This window comes from Panulirus ornatus, chromosome 14 (assembly GCF_036320965.1).
Source record: "Panulirus ornatus isolate Po-2019 chromosome 14, ASM3632096v1, whole genome shotgun sequence".
Classification (NCBI taxonomy): domain Eukaryota; kingdom Metazoa; phylum Arthropoda; class Malacostraca; order Decapoda; family Palinuridae; genus Panulirus; species Panulirus ornatus.
This window is the reverse complement of record NC_092237.1, coordinates 8,144,709-8,161,906: the sequence shown is the minus strand read 5'-3', so window position 1 is coordinate 8,161,906 and position 17,198 is coordinate 8,144,709. Positions and strand designations below refer to the sequence as shown.

Genomic DNA, 17,198 nt, shown 5'->3' with positions numbered 1-17,198 from the left:
GATGTATATGAAGAAGAATGGCGAACTCGGTTGTCGTATAATCCTACTTTGTATCACAAGTTAATGATATATTGGAACTTGTTGATTTTTAAGATACTTCCCACCTCCCTCAAAGACCATTTAAATTAACGACATCTGTTTGAATTATCTTCATCTCTTTGTTTTAAAGGTTTGGCTCCTTCTCGAACGAGATCTTTCGTGTCAGTTGGCTGGTGGTGGATACTGTGGCATCCATGCCCTTGGTGGGCCACGACAGGAGGACATCAACTACATGTCCCAGCCACACTCGCAGCACCCAGGCCACGAGAGAGGCAAATACCTGAAACCATATAGAAGAGTAAAGAGATAAAAAAAAAAAGAATGAATAAAGAAAATGTACAGATGGTGTGTACTCCAGAAAGATGGATGTGTTGTTGATTTACATAGATAAACATATTTAACACGAAGGAAATGGTAGTCTTTGGGATGGTTGAATGATGATAGTTTGAGACAGATTGGGTCCACCTAATTTATAAAGAGGAATAGGTTTGTTTAGAAGTGCATGATAACCTAATGAGAATTTTCATTATTGATAAACTATAGAATGTCGTCTGTTGTTACGATCAGGTTGTTAGACCAGGCCGTTGGCTTGCATATGATTGGCCAGCTGAAGACAAAACAGAACTGGGGGCAGATGGCTGCCCAGCAAGTTGGCAGTGGCATTTGGAACTTAAAAAAGTCCCATGACCTTGTTTAGGGGAATGTGTGGTGCCCCTCTGAGAGCTTGGTTTTGAAGAAGCAGATGACGTCGAATTAAGTCAATACAAGAATGGAACCAACACAGGAAGACGATGCTTTGCAAGTAGTGCCTTGCAATTATATAACCCAGGTTGTGGTGGTGAACAGCCCTCGTATTTGCGTCTTTGTTACTGTGGTAGCGTAGTACTACCCATGCCATTTGATACATGTTTCCAAATGTATATCTAGCGTTCTTTAAAGTTTAGCAAGGGTCTACATACAGGACACCCAGAGTGGTGAAGTGTATGATTGTTATTATTATCATACTGTCATTAAATACTTGTCATACGTTATCGAAAATGTAGGATTTTGAAGTTTTTCCATGGGAAAGGTTATTGTTGTGATGTGTACAAACACTAGACAAAATAAAATGGATATGGTGACACTTTTTATTTCCCTCCCTGTAATTATGTATTTTTTCTTGAGGAAAGATTACTTCTTTCAGATGTAGATCATATATTTATATCTGCATAATTTTTTTTTAATGTACTAAGTTTTTGGAAAGGGCGACTAATATTGGCGGAAGAATAGAGGCTAGAAATTATTCTTCCTCTCCTGTGTTATCACTTTCCAAAGTAGGGATAGAGGAGGGAGATGTTTTTTCTTCAAAGCCACTATCCTTTTCCTCGTGAAGTTCCATGGCTGTGCGCTACTTCCTGTCGCAGGGGAAATATGGACCCCTTCGGAGGTAGATTTTTTTTTTTTTTAACGAGACTATACGTTGTTTCGTCTGGTATTACCAACATTCCTGGCCACTTTGCGGTACTGGCTGAGGAGTGTTCAATACTTTTTTTTTTTTTCGTTTTTTGATGGTATTAGCACCCCTACTCTCTCTCTCTCTCTCTCTCTCTCTCTCTCTCTCTCTCCTCCCTTTCTGCCTAGGTCATTCCCACTTGGTGTGTCTGGCTATATTCATACAATTCCTACGGAAGGGAAATGAGCATTTCTCTATATCTTTCCAGTTCTCCTGCACATACGTTGATCCAGCCTTGTTTCACACACACACACACACACACACTTACAAGTATGCGAATTCCAAAAGTTGTCCCTCCAAGATATTATTTTCTTGTATCCCTTCTCTGTTTCCTCCCACCCGTTTTCCTGAAGTCTTCTCCAAACCTCACGACTGAAAAGTCTCACCTCATTCGTCCTCATATCCTCATAATGCAAAAGACACCCATTCGTCTTCAGGTCCTCCTAAACCAAAAGAAACCCAGTTTCCGTTTTACAAGTAAAAGGTGACGGTAAACTGTTCCTAACCGAGAGACAACAGTAATTCATCCCTTTGAGACGTGTTACAGTGAATAACAATGGAGAGAGGATGTTGCTTGTGTAGTCAATTAGTTCTTTGACCCAGTGGTCAAATCAGAAGCTGTGAGAATAAAGTATCGGCGAGACGATCCACATGATAATGTGCGAGTGAGAGAACCTAGTCACGAACGACTTTGAAAAATGGCGGTAGTGTGAAATGCGTTTTAAAAAAAGGCACCTCCTGGATGACTGACACAGTTAGTTAGGATAGGTACAAATGGCGGAGTTTAAAAGTTCGTCTTGATTGACGGGGTTTAAATTTAGTTTGGTAGACTTGATTTTAAGTGATGGAAATTAAAGACTGTTTAGTTTTATATGTTTGGTTTAGAGGATACAGTTTAAAGATATATAGAGTGAAGAAATAACGTTAAACTGACATCTAAAGAAAAACTCGTATTAGTTGCTGTAAGTTGGCAGTTTAAAATACTGTCAGTCGTTTGACATTATTTTAAAGTGAGCGTTAAACTGACGAGGGTTTGGGTTCGAGATGTAATGAGATGTTCCATAAGATTTCGTGTAAAATAACGTTCTTTCAAAGTTTGCGTTTAAATGACGGATTCTTAAAGGTTTGAGTTTAAATTTTGCGATTAGAGGTTGACGTACGGATAACCGATTTAAACGGTTTGTTATTGAATGGCCCTAGTGAAAATGGACGGATTTTAAAAGTTCGTTGAAATGGCTAATGTCTGAAACATCCATATCTCCAAAGTTCACTTCGCAGCGACATTGTGTTGACATATTGGTCTGGTCAAGTAAAATAAACTTGGGTCACTCCACTGACACAGTTATGACCTCCGATACAATTTAGTGTAGTTATCCAAATGACTACATAATTTCATAGGCTATTCATTATAATTTTCTATTTAGCAACTGCCTCGGAGAGTGAAGGAATTCTCGTTAACCATCGTATTGGATGATTTAAGATGAAAGTAAGGTCTCAGGAGTTCTTGGTAAATGTCTGATGAGGTTGATGATTTGGCAGTCATAACCAGAGAGCAAGGAATATATATATTATACTCCGTACTGGAGGCAGCGACGGACGGACCGACCCACTCACTCGCTGTCTGTGGCTTAAGAACCGGTGAGAAGTCTTCTGTCTATGGATCCTGTCTCTTACAACAGACATTTGACAGATCCCGCTCACTGAAGAGTTCTCTGGTGCCGTCTGTACACGTCCTCTGGTACCATGTCTTCTGGTACCGTCTGTACACGTCCTCTGGTACCGTCTGTACACGTTCTCTGGTACCATCTGTACATGTTCCCTGGTACCGTCTGTACACGTCCTTTGGTAACATATGTACACGTTCTCTGGTGCCGTCTGTACACGTCCTCTGGTACCATCTGTACACGTCCTCTGGTACCATCTGTACACGTCTTTGTCGAATTAGACCCGAGGTCTAGGAACTCTCTTTGGAGGTCAAGCTCCCAACATTAAGAGTTTCAGTTTGTGTTTTATAGTTATCATTTGATCTGAATGTATGAATTCCAAGGGTCAAAGTCATCATGGTAGAGCAACTCATTTTTTTTTCCACGTTTAGGAAACGGACGGCAGGTGACCAACATCCCGCCCAGAAGCGGAAGACGTAATGGAATGTTTTTGTCTCTTACGAACAGGATAACACGCACCAGTAGCTATAGGTCTGTGGTCACCTCAATGAGGTTGGGTTTGGTTACTTGGCAAGCTGCTCGGTTTAAACATGGCCTATTCGAGGCAATGGACCATATAGTGGCTATGGTCAAAAACGGTATGATATATATATATATATATATATATATATATATATATATATATATATATATATATATATATATATCTTTCTTGCAAACTATTCGCTTTTTCCCGCGTTAGCGAGGTAGCGTTAAAAACAGAGGACTGAGCCTTTGAGGGAATATCCTCACCTGGCGCCCCACTCTGTTCCTTCTTTTGGAAAATTAAAATACAAACGAGAGGGGAGGATTTCCAGCCCCCCGCTGGATATCAGGTTTCGATGAAAAATTCGATCAAAGAATTTGTCGGGTCGTTTGATTTTATGGATTCAAAATCTTGTATAAGCACGAACATATTTTAGACTGCTGGTCTCCATGTAGAGTTAACTTCACCTGCATTCGTTGTGAATAGAATCAATATTTTGAAATCATTCTGTCTAGAGACTATATACTTAAACGGAGCGCTTTTTTTATTATTATTATTATGATTGTCATTACTATTATTTTTACATAAAGTAGCTGAAGATTTTCACTTGAGATTCAGATGTCTTAAAATACGAATTATAAATCAGTTTTAAGATGTCATGTATATTTCCCACGTAGTATAACGTAGTTCTTGTACATCTGTATACACTTGTGGAACCGACGGAAATGAAAAACGAGAAACAGGTCTTTGTATATCAAGAGATGAATTTGGATTCGTAAAGATGAATATCTTAACGGCCCTTTTTTTGAGTACGGGGGAGGTGACTCTGGGGGGGTATGATATCTTTCTCTGGGGGGAAATTTTTAGCCCTCATTTGAGGCCTTCACGTGTCGGGTCAACAAAGAGTCGTACTGAGATTAAGCTTCGACTGGGCACCGCCAGAGGGATGGGCAGGTCGAGCGTTCGTAAGACATAAAAGCAGTCGCCTTCATCACCATTACGTTTTCTTTATTTTGAACAGTCGTCATCACCATTACGTTTTCTTTATTTTGAACAGTCGTCATCACCATTACGTTTTCTATTTTTTTTTTTCTTCAGTTTTGAGCACAAGTTTTTTCGATTTCCTCTTGCCACAGTATTACCAAAAATATAATCACAATTTTGATTATATGTTGTGCCACACTTATCGTCACTTGTAAAGTATAAGAATAGTTTCCGCCATTAACCTCACTTTTTTTTTTTCTCTCTCTCTCTCTCTTGCACTCCATCTTCTGTCGGGTCTGAGAGATTTTGGTCAGCTGGTTGCGACCGCAGGAGGGTGAGTGGTGTACCCGCACACTGACCCCCTGGCGACCCAGACGCATGCGCCACCCAGCGGCAGCCGCGCCGCCATTGGCTACCTCTCGGCCCGCCCGCGCTGGTCACCCCGCCGCCATTGGTCCTCCGGGGGCCCTGACGTCAGCTCTTGAATAACCGCGAGGGCGACAGTTGGCCGACGACGAGTGACGTCACGGCCAGTGCAGCGGCTCAAAAACAGTGCCCGTGTTTACTACCAGTCCAGTCACGCACGCACCTGTTGAGGGAGTTGATTCGGGCAGCAGGCAACCCTCGTGGCCTCCCGCCGCGCGCCCTCCCCTCTTGCACGTGCCGTGCCCACCCTCCCCCTACGCGCGCACAGTCGCACGCGCGCTGCCGCAGCGCCACACGCAGTGCACCGCGCTCTGGAGTAAGACGTACACTGACGATGTTGCCCGGAGTGTGTAGTGAGGAGTCCCGGGCTGGTGTCACGGGACACTACGTGTTCGGTTCCCTGCTCGTCAGCGATTCGTCCGCCACACCGTACTCGGACGCAACACAGGTAAGGGCACGACCCCGCGTTTGGAGTCCCGCGTGACGTAGGAGTGTATGAATACATTTTGCCCTGCAGTGTATATGGTCAATCTAGCCAATTCTCCTTCCCTTCCCTTCCCTTCCCTTCCCTTCCCCTAAGGCACAGAACACTGTAACATGGGAGATCGAAGAACTTAGTCGTCAGTCTTGAAGAATACATAAGTTACAAAAGGTCAGTTTCTGTATTTCTGGGATACACATTGTTATCAAGTGGGGTAAATATATATATGTGTATTATGTATTGGACAGTGTTGGACATTCTGCCGCACGCGGCACGCGGGTGATATGTGGCATGTGCATGACGCATGACAGTGTCACGGGCAGGTGTGTCTCCTTCCCGCGCTGACGCCACACACTCACGGTTGAGGTGACACGATCGAGTCTGGGCGCTGGCCGGGGAGGAGGTGTGGTGAAGGCGCGTACACCCCTTGAGGAGGGCGGGGGATGTGGTGGTAGTGGTGTGGTAGTGTTCAACCCAACTTGGTCATGGACTCCGTGTCATCATATGTATACACGCCTCCCGAGAACATGATGAGGATATTCAGCCAAATTTTGCCAAGGGTGAGGAAGCTATTGGGAAAGAAGAGAAAAAGAAAATGTATTGGGTTCTCCACCATCAGAATTCTTGAAACCAGGAAGGACTTAACATACTTGAGTGCGGGGATGCGCGGGTACAAGATGTCATTACTACACTAACGCTATGGGCGTCTTGGCTTACCTGCATATGTGAATGGTAAGAGTTTGTAGCCAAAGATTTGGACTCTAACGAGATCGCTTGATCTTTGAATGAGGGAGGGGGGGAAATGATAATTAGAGCCTTATTAAGGATACGTCAATACAAACCCTGCCAAAAAAAGAAAAAATATCACTACATCTTATTGTTAATATTGAGATAACAGAAATTCTAACACCGTATCCACTTCGTGTACATGTAGTCGGTAAATTTGACATGGGAAAGGCTCTTAAGCTTAAGGAATGAACCAGCTTTGTGTAACAGTTCACGTAATTACTAAATGAGGGAGGGAGTAAGTAAGAAGAACCCCCCCCCCCCCCCCATTGTAACTGCCGTAATCCTTTTGCGCCACCGCGCGTAGGGTGTGCGCAGTGGACCGCCAGATGACATGGGGGCCACAGACCAAGTCATTCATGGTGGAAGATCACGTTGGTGTTGACGATCATATTGTATATACACCACCACCCTTCATGTGACATGCTGGTCTCCTCTGTGGTGAATCCCTAGCAGACCTGTACATTGTTTTTTGTACTGGTGGTTGTAATGGTGGTTTGAGGACTGTTCGACGTACTGTTGGTTGGAGACTGGTCGTATTGTTGGTTGGAGACTGGTAGTAATGGTGGTTGGAGATTGTATTATTGGTGCTTGTATGGTCGTACTGGTGCTTGTATGGTCGTACTGGTGCTTGCATGGTCGTACTGGTGCTTGGAGACTTGTGGTGCTAATTTCTAAATAGGTCAGGTCAAAGGCTATGGGATAATACTTAAGGATCGTTCCATCGTGCTCAAGGGTCGTTCCACCGTGCTCAAGGGTCGTTCCACCGTGTTCAAGGGTCGTACCGTCGTGCTCAAGGGTCGTTCCATCGTGCTCAAGGGTCGTTCCATCGTGCTCAAGGGTCGTTCCACCGTGCTCAAGGGTCGTTCCACCGTGTTCAAGGGTCGTTCCATCGTGCTCAAGGGTCGTTCCATCGTGCTCAAGGGTCGTTCCACCGTGCTCAAGGGTCGTTCCACCGTGCTCAAGGGTCGTTCCATCGTGCTCAAGGGTCGTTCCATCGTGCTCAAGGGTCGTCCCATAATGCTCAAGGGTCGTTCCACCGTGCCCAGTGGTCGTTCCGTCGCGTATCGTGTGTTCAGATATACGCGGCAGGGAAGTTGAAATCATAAACATTTAACAGACAACTCAAGACACAACTTGATAACACGTCTTTGGCAGATTCACAACTTCTAAGCAACATGCGTATTGTCTGTGCCGTAGGCGTCTGTCTTTAGCGCAAACAGTCTATGTCTGTTGCATGCATCCCCTCCCCTCCCCTCCCCCCCTCCCCTCCCCTCCCCTTTTGTTGTCGTTGTAACAACCTATTTTCTATAACACTTTCGTTAAGCCTTTTTTTTTTATATATAATAAGTCTCATACTAGTGTTTTTTTGTGTTTTTTCATACGTCTGTACCGCCTATCACCTAAATCTCATCTATATCACACACTCCTCGTCTGTATGGCATAGACCTCGTCTGTATCACGTACAACAACCCCCTTCCCCCCAACACACACACACACACACACACACACACACACACACACACACACACACACACACACACACACTTCATCTCTTCATTCACCCCGCGTCAGGCAACCCCTTCAGCCTCTACATAGGTTCTTCACCCAAGACTCGCGCCTGGGTGTGTGTGTGTGTGTGTGTGTGTGTGTGTGTGTGTGTGTGTGTGTGTGTGTAAGGAACACCCTGTGTAAATGACGTGTGGGAGAACACGGCGTCAAGTGTAGCACGAACTCCCCCCCTCCTCCGCCCCACCCAGCACCACCCCACCGCACCCCACCCAACCCAACCCAACCCCACCCAACCCAACCCACCCCGGCAACGTGCGAGGTTCCCGCAAGTCAACTTCATTTGCATATCAATCGGGTTATCAAGGCCGGTATTTAGCCCGTCAGTAATTTCGCTTGACGGTGGACCAACAACACACGTGAAGGATAAGTTGGGTGGGTGAGGAGGGATGTGGGGGATGGAGGTGAAATAGTTCGGTCCTATAGCTAAGAGAGACGTGGGAGGGAAGGGGCGACCTAGTAAAGAGAAAGAGAGAGAGACGTCGAGGGCGAATGGGTAGGTCGACCTAAGCTGAGAGAGAGAGAGAGAGAGAGAGAGAGAGAGAGAGAGAGACGTCGAGGGCGAATGGGTAGGTCGACCTAAGCTGAGAGAGAGAGAGAGAGAGAGAGAGAGAGACGTCGAGGGCAAAAAGATCGGTCGACCTAATCGAGATGATGAGTGATTAGAAATTTCAACCTCGCCAAATTTCCTGCCCGTGGCTATTTGTTCGAAAACGCAAACGTAACATTAATTGGTCACTAATGATGACAACAGTATCGAATACTTTTGTTTGTACAGATCTCAGATCTTGCGTGATAGACTCTAGAAATTAATGACAATATCAGTGTCTATACTTGGAAATTAAAGAAAAATGAAATGCATCTAATTACATGAGCAGATGAAGTATTTAAGAAAAAAAATCCAAAAAAGTCAATCAAGTTAAATTAAGTGATTGGTAAAAAGGTTGTAAAGTCATTGGTCATTGGTTCCATAGGAGCAGACATTATTTTCATATATATATATATATATATATATATATATATATATATATATATATATATATATATATATATATATATATATATTCTTTCTTTCAAACTATTCGCCATTTCCCGCGTTAGCGAGGTAGCGTTAAGAACAGAGGACTGGGCCTTTGAGGGAATATCCTCACTTGGCCCCCTTCTCTGTTCCTTCTTTTGGGAAATAAAAAAAAAAAACGAGAGGGGAGGATTTCCAGCCCCCTGCTCCCTCCCCTTTTAGTCGCCTTCTACGACACGCAGGGAATACGTGGGAAGTATTCTTTCTCCCCTATCCCCAGGGATGATATATATATATATATATATATATATATATATATATATATATATATATATATAACGTTTTAAGTGGGTTAAAAACCTAATGGAAGCTTTCTTCCTGTACGAAAAAATTATTTTGAAACAATAAACTTTATACCAGCCTCCAACACTTAAATGGATTGCAAGCGGGAAATTTTGAATCGTTCTTAAAAATGTCAGCGTTCAATATAATTCAACTTTCGATGAACTAGTAATTTGGCCAACATTTCAAAAGGCAGAAAAATTATCCCAGAATGTAATTTGGGTTGTTGGGTTCATTGCAAGAATAGCTTAAGCTAAAAACAAGAAGGGAAAAAATGGATAACGTTTTGACCAGAATGGTCACTGTAGGTATTAATTAAAGAGTTTTTTTATCTCTAGATAGATCTAAACTATATATCTCCTCCCCCCTCCAAAAAAAAGATCAAAGTCCTTAATGAGATGATAGTTGAATTATTAGTTATTTAGATATTTTTTTTAAGGTATTGGTAATTAACGATAATAGCTGTGATATAGTGGGAACAGTACAAGTAATTGTCATAAGTGGTGTTTCTTGTACTGTTGTTGAGAATGTGATTAAATCACTAATGATGGTGGTAGTAACGGTGATAATTATGACGGTTGTGATTGCTGTAAGAGTTGTGGTTGAGTAATGGTTGTTACACAGTAATGATAGAAGTACAAGACCATAGTAGTAGTAGTAGTAGTAGTAGTGGTAGTAGTAGTAGTAGTAGTAGTAGTAATAGTGAGTTGAATACGAGAAAAATGGGAAGAACAGTGAAGAAGTTATTTAACTACCTAGCTTGTGGCAAGTGAGTGCCTCATGCTGCAGTGATGTACAAGAGTCATTACGACAGTGCCTGGGGAAGGTGTCCCCCAATGCAGTGCTTGCTGGTTGCCGTGAGGTTGGTCACTGTCTCAGACCTTGTCGGGCGCAGTGTGCTGGTCACTGTCAGTATCCCAGACAGTGCCGGGAGCGGCGGTGGTTGGTCACTGTCAGTATCCCAGACGGTGCCGGGAGCGGCGGTGGGTTGGTCACTGTCAGTATCCCTGACAGTGCCGGGAGCGGCGGGGGTTGGTCACTGTCAGCCACCCCCCCTGACAGTGCCGGGAGCGGCGGGGGTTGGTCACTGTCAGCCCCCCCCCTGACAGTGCCGGGAGCGGCGGTGGGTTGGTCACTGTCAGTATCCCAGACAGTGCCGGGAGCGGCGGTGGGTTGGTCACTGTCAGTCCCCCCCTGACAGTGCCGGGAGCGGCGGGGGTTGGTCAGTGTGTCAGCGCCCTCGGCAGTGCCAGTCTAGGTGTCAGGTGTCCACCAGAGTCTCTCTCTCTCTCTCTCTCTCTCTCTCTCTCTCTCTCTCTCTCTCTCTCTCTCTCTCTCTCTCTCTCTCTCCTGGTCCCCATTACAGACATAACTTCCCCAGTAACTGAATATTTTTTTTATAACGTCAAAGATCTAACTTTACCAGAAAAAATTTGAATTGTATGTGAACATTTCTAGGAAGTGGAAGTGATGCATGATAAGTGTTGTAAACAATTTTTTTTACATAGTTTGTAATGGATGCCGTCATTTCTGTTTACATAAATGTTGCAGTAATACAGTCATTACTGCAGTGACTATGATAAGTTTTGTGTGTATTTTGGTGTAGCGTCATCGAGCGGGACACTTAACCCTCTTGTCTTCTGCAGACGAAGAAACACCCGCCCAACCACGTCAAGAGGCCCATGAACGCCTTCATGGTGTGGTCGCAGCTGGAGCGGCGACAGATCGTCTCGCAGACGCCGGATATGCACAACGCTGAGATCTCCAAACAGCTGGGACGCCGCTGGAAGCTCCTGACGGAGGAGCAGCGAAGACCGTATCGGGAAGAGGCCCAACGGCTCAAGATCCTACACCGTCTGGAGTACCCGGATTACAAGTATCGGCCAAGGAAGAAGAACACACGGAGTTACCCTCCGCCGTTGCCCCTGTCCTCGGCGAGCGGCGGCGATTCTCTGAGGGGCGTGGCAGCCGGCGGTAGCGGTCGCATCTGTAAGTCTCGGTTCCAGGGAACGGTCACTCGCCGCCAGCCAAGGCCACCACCGTGAGCAAGATGCGGGAGTGTCTCCTCGTCTCCAACCTCAAGAATTTAGCCAGGATGGGGAGTCCTCTCAGGTCCCCACCGTCCAAGCTACAGCAGGAGAGGCCTCCGCTGCTGAAGCCACTCGCCACCCACCTGCCAACGAGTCCCTCACACGATTTCCCGGATTCCCCCGAGAGCGCCAGCACCTTCGAGGATCGTCCGTCTCACTTGATCAACTGTGACCCAAATTTCGACACGGCCGGCGACCTGCGTTGTCCTCAGGTTGCGCTCGCCGAGGTCGAATTTGGTTGGCCTAATAGCCTCATGAGTTCCCCCGCCGTAGCAACGCAGGCCGACCTCGACCAGCTGCCGGAAGACCCGCCAACTCTCGCCGATCTGGATAATATTGGAGTGAAAGATTTAGTGCCCTTGTCGCCCGACCTGTCCCTCGACTTTCATACTCTGAGCTCGGACATCGACCTGTGGGCGACCAGTGAGTGTGACCCGGGAGACCAGTGTGGCCAGAGGGACCTGGCCACGCCGCCGACACCTTCGGCATACGGCGGATACGACGCATCTCAGTCTGCCTGGGACGACACCATCGACTCCTTCGTGGAAGGTCTGCAGATAAGACACCAGCCTCTGTTGGTCGAGGATTGCTCTCCCGTTCCGCCGACGGCCGCGGCGCCTGCGTCAGCGTGGCTCAGGCCCGCCCTGGAGGTGTCCTACTCCCTTGGTGACCCGACGAGATGAGCGCCTCTCCTCGACCCTTGCTCAATTTGATGTTAGGCGAGCTGGACTCTGCCGCAGTACCGACCCTCCGTGCACTTCTTGGACTAGACTTGTAACCAGTATTCCTCAGAGCGACCCATTGAGGCGCCACGGAGGAGGATTATTCCCACCGGATGACACTGATCTCAAACTTTTGGCCGAACTTGAAATTCCTGGAGATGTGTGGACTACTGCCAGCTCTTGTTTTCCTTCTGGTAAGTATCCCCGACACCCACTTTTTCCTTCCCTGATGATATAACATAATTTACCCCTCAGACGTAGCTCTGAATGCCACCCTAACCCACCGTGGCTTCATCTCTCTGTCTCGACTCTTTGCAGGACAAAGAAGAAAGACGCATTTCTTCCGTTGTGTTTGTCCAGAAGCCCCCCGGGTTCTTGCAGCTCAAGTGCCGTCTATTTGGTACGCGTCAGCGCCTCTCCCACACACACACACACACACACCCTCTCCCCCGCCAACGTCCCTCCGTCTGCACTGACGTCCTCGGGTGTTCCAGCGTACTGGCCACAAGTTCTCGTTTCTGCTGTGATAAAAAAAAAAAGAAGATGTGGAATTCTAGTCTTTCCAGTTTGGTGTAGTTGTTACTCCTGGCTGGCACCAGACGACGCCACCAGTCAACCAGTCAGTCACCCCGGGGCTGAGAGCGACGACGCTGCTGACCCGTAGTACCGGTCTGATTGTGCAGGTGGTAAATAATCCGATTGTTCAGGTGACGAAATGATAAGAAGTCTGATTAATGAGACCTGGTGATATTCAGATGATTGCCCTGGAGAACCCGGGCACCCGGATGAACAGGTGAGCGTGCAGATGACCCCTATCCTGGACCTCTGATGATCCTTCCTTTGTCTCCGGGGTTGTCGGTCAAGTAACCAGGCGGCCAGCATCCACGCTCAACCTAGACCGACCACAGTAAGTTGCTCGTGACCATGATTGTCTTGGAGAGCAACGGTCTTGTATCCACTATCACGTATGTGTTGATTTCTTTCGGGAAACAATAGGTTTTTTTTTTTCTTTTATCTCATTACGACGCCAGCATATTTTTTTTGGCTACGATCTGTAAATAACAGTAGAATGTCTTAGGTTTTTTTTTTTTTTTGCCACGTTGTGAATACGTCCAGAGTAACCAACAAGACAGTGTGAAGTCAATGAATTTCCACAGAACTATTCGTTAAACTTTTCTCAGACCCAGAGCCGCTCAATCGCTTCGTTCATGATGTTAAGATTTTATGGTAGAAAAGAAAAAGTGACCCATGAGGCGCTTACCCTTCATCATAGATATCCAGTGCCTGATGTAGCGTCGGGCGCTACAGTGGTGTTAGAATATACACCAAACAATTGTATGGTGGGTCTCAAGGTTTCTGTACCGAGCTGGGAACCTCGCTGTATGAAGGCTTCTGTACCGAGCTGGGAACCTCGCTGTATGAAGGTTTCTGTACCGAGCTGGGAACCTCACTGTATGAAGGCTTCTGTACCGAGCTGGGAACCTGGCTGTATGAAGGCTTCTGTACCGAGCTGAGAACTTGGCTGTATGAAGGCTTCTGTACCGGGCTGGGAACCTGGCTGTATGAAGGCTTCTGTACCGAGCTGAGAACTTGGCTGTATGAAGGCTTCTGTACCGAGCTGGGAACCTGGCTGTATGAAGGCTTCTGTACCGAGCTGGGAACCTCACTGTATGAAGGCTTCTGTACCGAGCTGAGAACTTGGCTGTATCAAGGTTTCTGTACCAAGCTGAGAACCTGGCTGTATCAAGGTTTCTGTATCAAGCTGAGAACCTGGCTGTATCAAGGTTTCTGTACCAAGCTGAGAACCTGGCTGTATCAAGGTTTCTGTACCAAGCTGAGAACCTGGCTGGGTAATACATAATGGCCAGTTAAACACGCGACTTTATGGTGTATGATACATACTTCCCCCTTTTTCAAATCAGTACAACTTCATCAGTGGTCCAACTCTCTATTAGAAAATCGTGTTATTGAAGTGAAGAAAGGTTACCACGTTTTCATTGGTCCTCTGGTAGTGAGGGAGTATAGTGCCACGCACCAGACGCCACCGCCGGACCCCTTCTGCAATTTAAGCCTCCCCTCCTCAGGTGACTCGGAGCTAATGAGAACATCATCGTCAGACCGTGCAACATCCAGGCAATAAACCCAGTTCCCACCTGACTGACTCTCTGAAGATGTTAGTCATCAGTAATTGCCGATAAAGCCCCGTGAATTCCCGAAGGCGACCTCAGGCTTATGAAGGAACTTTAGAATAGGCCTTTTCGAAATGATTCCTACAGACTTTGACAATCGAAATTGCTTCAAAATTGTTTTATTCCTCTTTGGGCTCTTCTCTTCGCCGCAGCAGTTGGTTGGTTGGCTGTTTGGGCTTTAGGTCTATCAACTGCCAGGGTCAGTGAGACCGTCAACGTAAGTTACATTCACCAACCGGAAAATATTTCAACACCTTCTTCGGGTGTTAAAGATAATTGTAAGACCACGTACACTCTCAATGTACGTGTGGCCTATACCGCAGCGGAGTTCTCGCTATCAAGCGCCCAAAAGATATTAAAGAAAATTACTGCAACATTGCACTTAAGCTCTCCTCTGTGTGATGGATATGATAGGAAAAAATGGCTAGAATCTAAAAAGTCCAGGCAACGGCTCTGTGGTTCTATCAGTATTTGTAAAATGGTATTTTCTCTTAAAGATACAAAATGGTTAACTGTGAACCATCACAATGTGGCGTTAGTTATTACCGTTGATGACAATGGAGTGGAGTCTGATCTGTACACTCTTGGACTCGAGAGAAAATGAGAGAGACAGGAAGTGTCAGGCCGGCCATGGCTTGACCATCATGAAGTGATCATACCTTTATTTCTCAGAAAAAAAACAATGTATTGATGTTCAATGATACTCATGTATCCGTAATGCTCATGACTCGTAACTCTAATGCTCATGAATCATAACTGTAATGCCTTATAACTATAGTACTCATAATTCATATGCCTACATAAAAGATAAGCTATTTAAATGTTGATAATGAATGATAAGATTGTGAGTTCTCAGAACTCTGATAGTCTTCTTCAGTTGACAGAAACATTTATGATATATTTTTTTCCTGTATTTCATATTCTAGTTCTCTGTGTACATTTTTTTTTTTTTTTTTAGACCGTTTTCATTTGATTTTACGACTTCCCAAATTGTAACTTAGGGGTCGCCATGTTGGAGGCATGAGCCATACTATAGAGTATCAGACAGGAATCATTTTTTTTCCTTTTGTATATCGAACTGACCCGATCTTGTTTACGACAGAGTTTCTGTACGTGTTCATTGAGATTAAATGGGCAAAGAGAAAACATAGACAATAAAAACCTATTGATAGTGCAAAGGCCTTAATGCCATTAGAAATTATTAAGGAGTTTCACGAGATTTGGAAATCATCTTGAAGGTCATTTTTGTTGCAAACAGTCCACCATCTCATCAGATGTAGTTGTTTCCGCTGGACACCGTGTCGTTACTGGCTTCCTGATAACAGATATGAAACCAAGCGTACAACGGTGTTCTGACGACAGTTCACGAGAAGAAGAAGGCGCGGCTAAGATTACTGTGAACGAAGACAGGTTGTTTGGCAGTTTGGGCTCTAGGCCTATCAACTGCCAGGGTCATTAAGGCTAAACTTTTAACGTAAGTTACATCCACCAACCGAAGAATCTTTTAACGCCTTCTTCGGGTATTAAAGATAATTCTAAGACCACATACATTGACACTATTCATGTGGCCCATGACAAATGCTTAATGAGTGATGTAAACATACATATAAACACTTACTGAAGAGCTGATGGGCAGCTCTCTCGACATTCTTTTGATATTTCCTTGTCTGATTATATTGGATTTTTTGAAGAGTATTTAGGAATCTTTTTTTTTTTTCCAAGAAAAAGAAATCGTTTTGTCTATTAAGGCTTGTGGTAAATGATAACAAATGTTATGTCTGTCAACCCATTCAGCTTAAATGTTATTCAGTCTTATAATAATAATCAAATTTCCTTCAGAACATACAAGAATCACACTTGAGTATCTTGATATTTAGGCTCGTACGTGATTACCATCTGCGGGGCGAAAACAACATGTCATACTCCTCTGATAATCTGTTAGTTTGTGTACCTTAAAGCCAGAATGGATTAACCATTTTAACTAAATCATTTCTTTTTTTGTTTTTTATGGCAACAAGATGCATGCCTCCAGTGTGTCTGTTAGTTTTGTTTAACGACGTCACGGGAAATACCTCTATTAAGATTTAATGTAAAAGTTTATTGTAAGAATCTTTCCCCGCTGTGGAGTAACCACTAACGCAGGGGGAAGTGTTGTGTACGTGATGGTGCCACAAGTGAGTGCAATAATAGTGTTTCTTGTAATATAGATAAGTCCTCCCTCCCGGCTGCTGAGCCGTGTACAAAAGGATAAACTAATATATTTGTAGATTTTTTTTTTCTATCATTGTTATTTTATAAGGGTTGTCTGGGGTGTGAGGAAGATGAAGTCAGGCACGACCAAACTGTTGGTGGACTCCAGAGTGGATAAGTGGATTTATCCGCTCAAGGAGGCAGGTGTGTACATCCGCCAGCAGAATCGACCCCTTTGTTTAGGTGACCGTCCTCTCACATGGACCTGGATCCTTCCATACATTACACATGTTGCTGGTCAATAAAATATGTCTTTTGTAGTTTGAATTATATTTTGTTTTTCTGTCCTTGAATCTCATTATTGCGCATTTGTCTCGTGATTTAAGAGAACCGCTGAAGACGCTCGGATCGCTTAACTTCGGTATAGACGTTACACGATAGCGAAATGTGTAACATAAACAAAAATTCAAACTTAATACATATATGTTTGGAGCAGTCGTTGACTAACCAGTTTTTCTATTATGTGGTTATGCCTGCTATTTAAGAGCTAGTTATGTATTACTCTGTTCTTCTTAAAGTGTGAGCAGCGAAGGCGTCTATGCTCTTGCTGTCATTTTCTTTTCTTCAGGTGTTTAAGAGTATTTGATTAGTGTCATAGCGAGTGACAGTCTTATTAGGAG

The 17,198-nt window shown here is 44.8% G+C and overlaps 1 long non-coding RNA gene and 1 pseudogene across 1 annotated transcript in view; both read left to right on the top strand.

Moving 5' to 3' along the window:
* Window positions 1-529, top strand: part of LOC139753281 (uncharacterized) — a 137,814-nt gene extending 137,285 nt beyond the window's left edge. Inside the window, exon 2 of the long non-coding RNA XR_011713676.1 lies at window positions 170-529. This is a non-coding gene — a long non-coding RNA (uncharacterized lncRNA). The remainder of the gene's footprint in view (window positions 1-169) is intronic.
* Window positions 530-5,264: 4,735 nt separating this feature from the next.
* Window positions 5,265-16,848, top strand: LOC139753275 (uncharacterized; annotated as a pseudogene).
* Window positions 16,849-17,198: the final 350 nt, after the last annotated feature.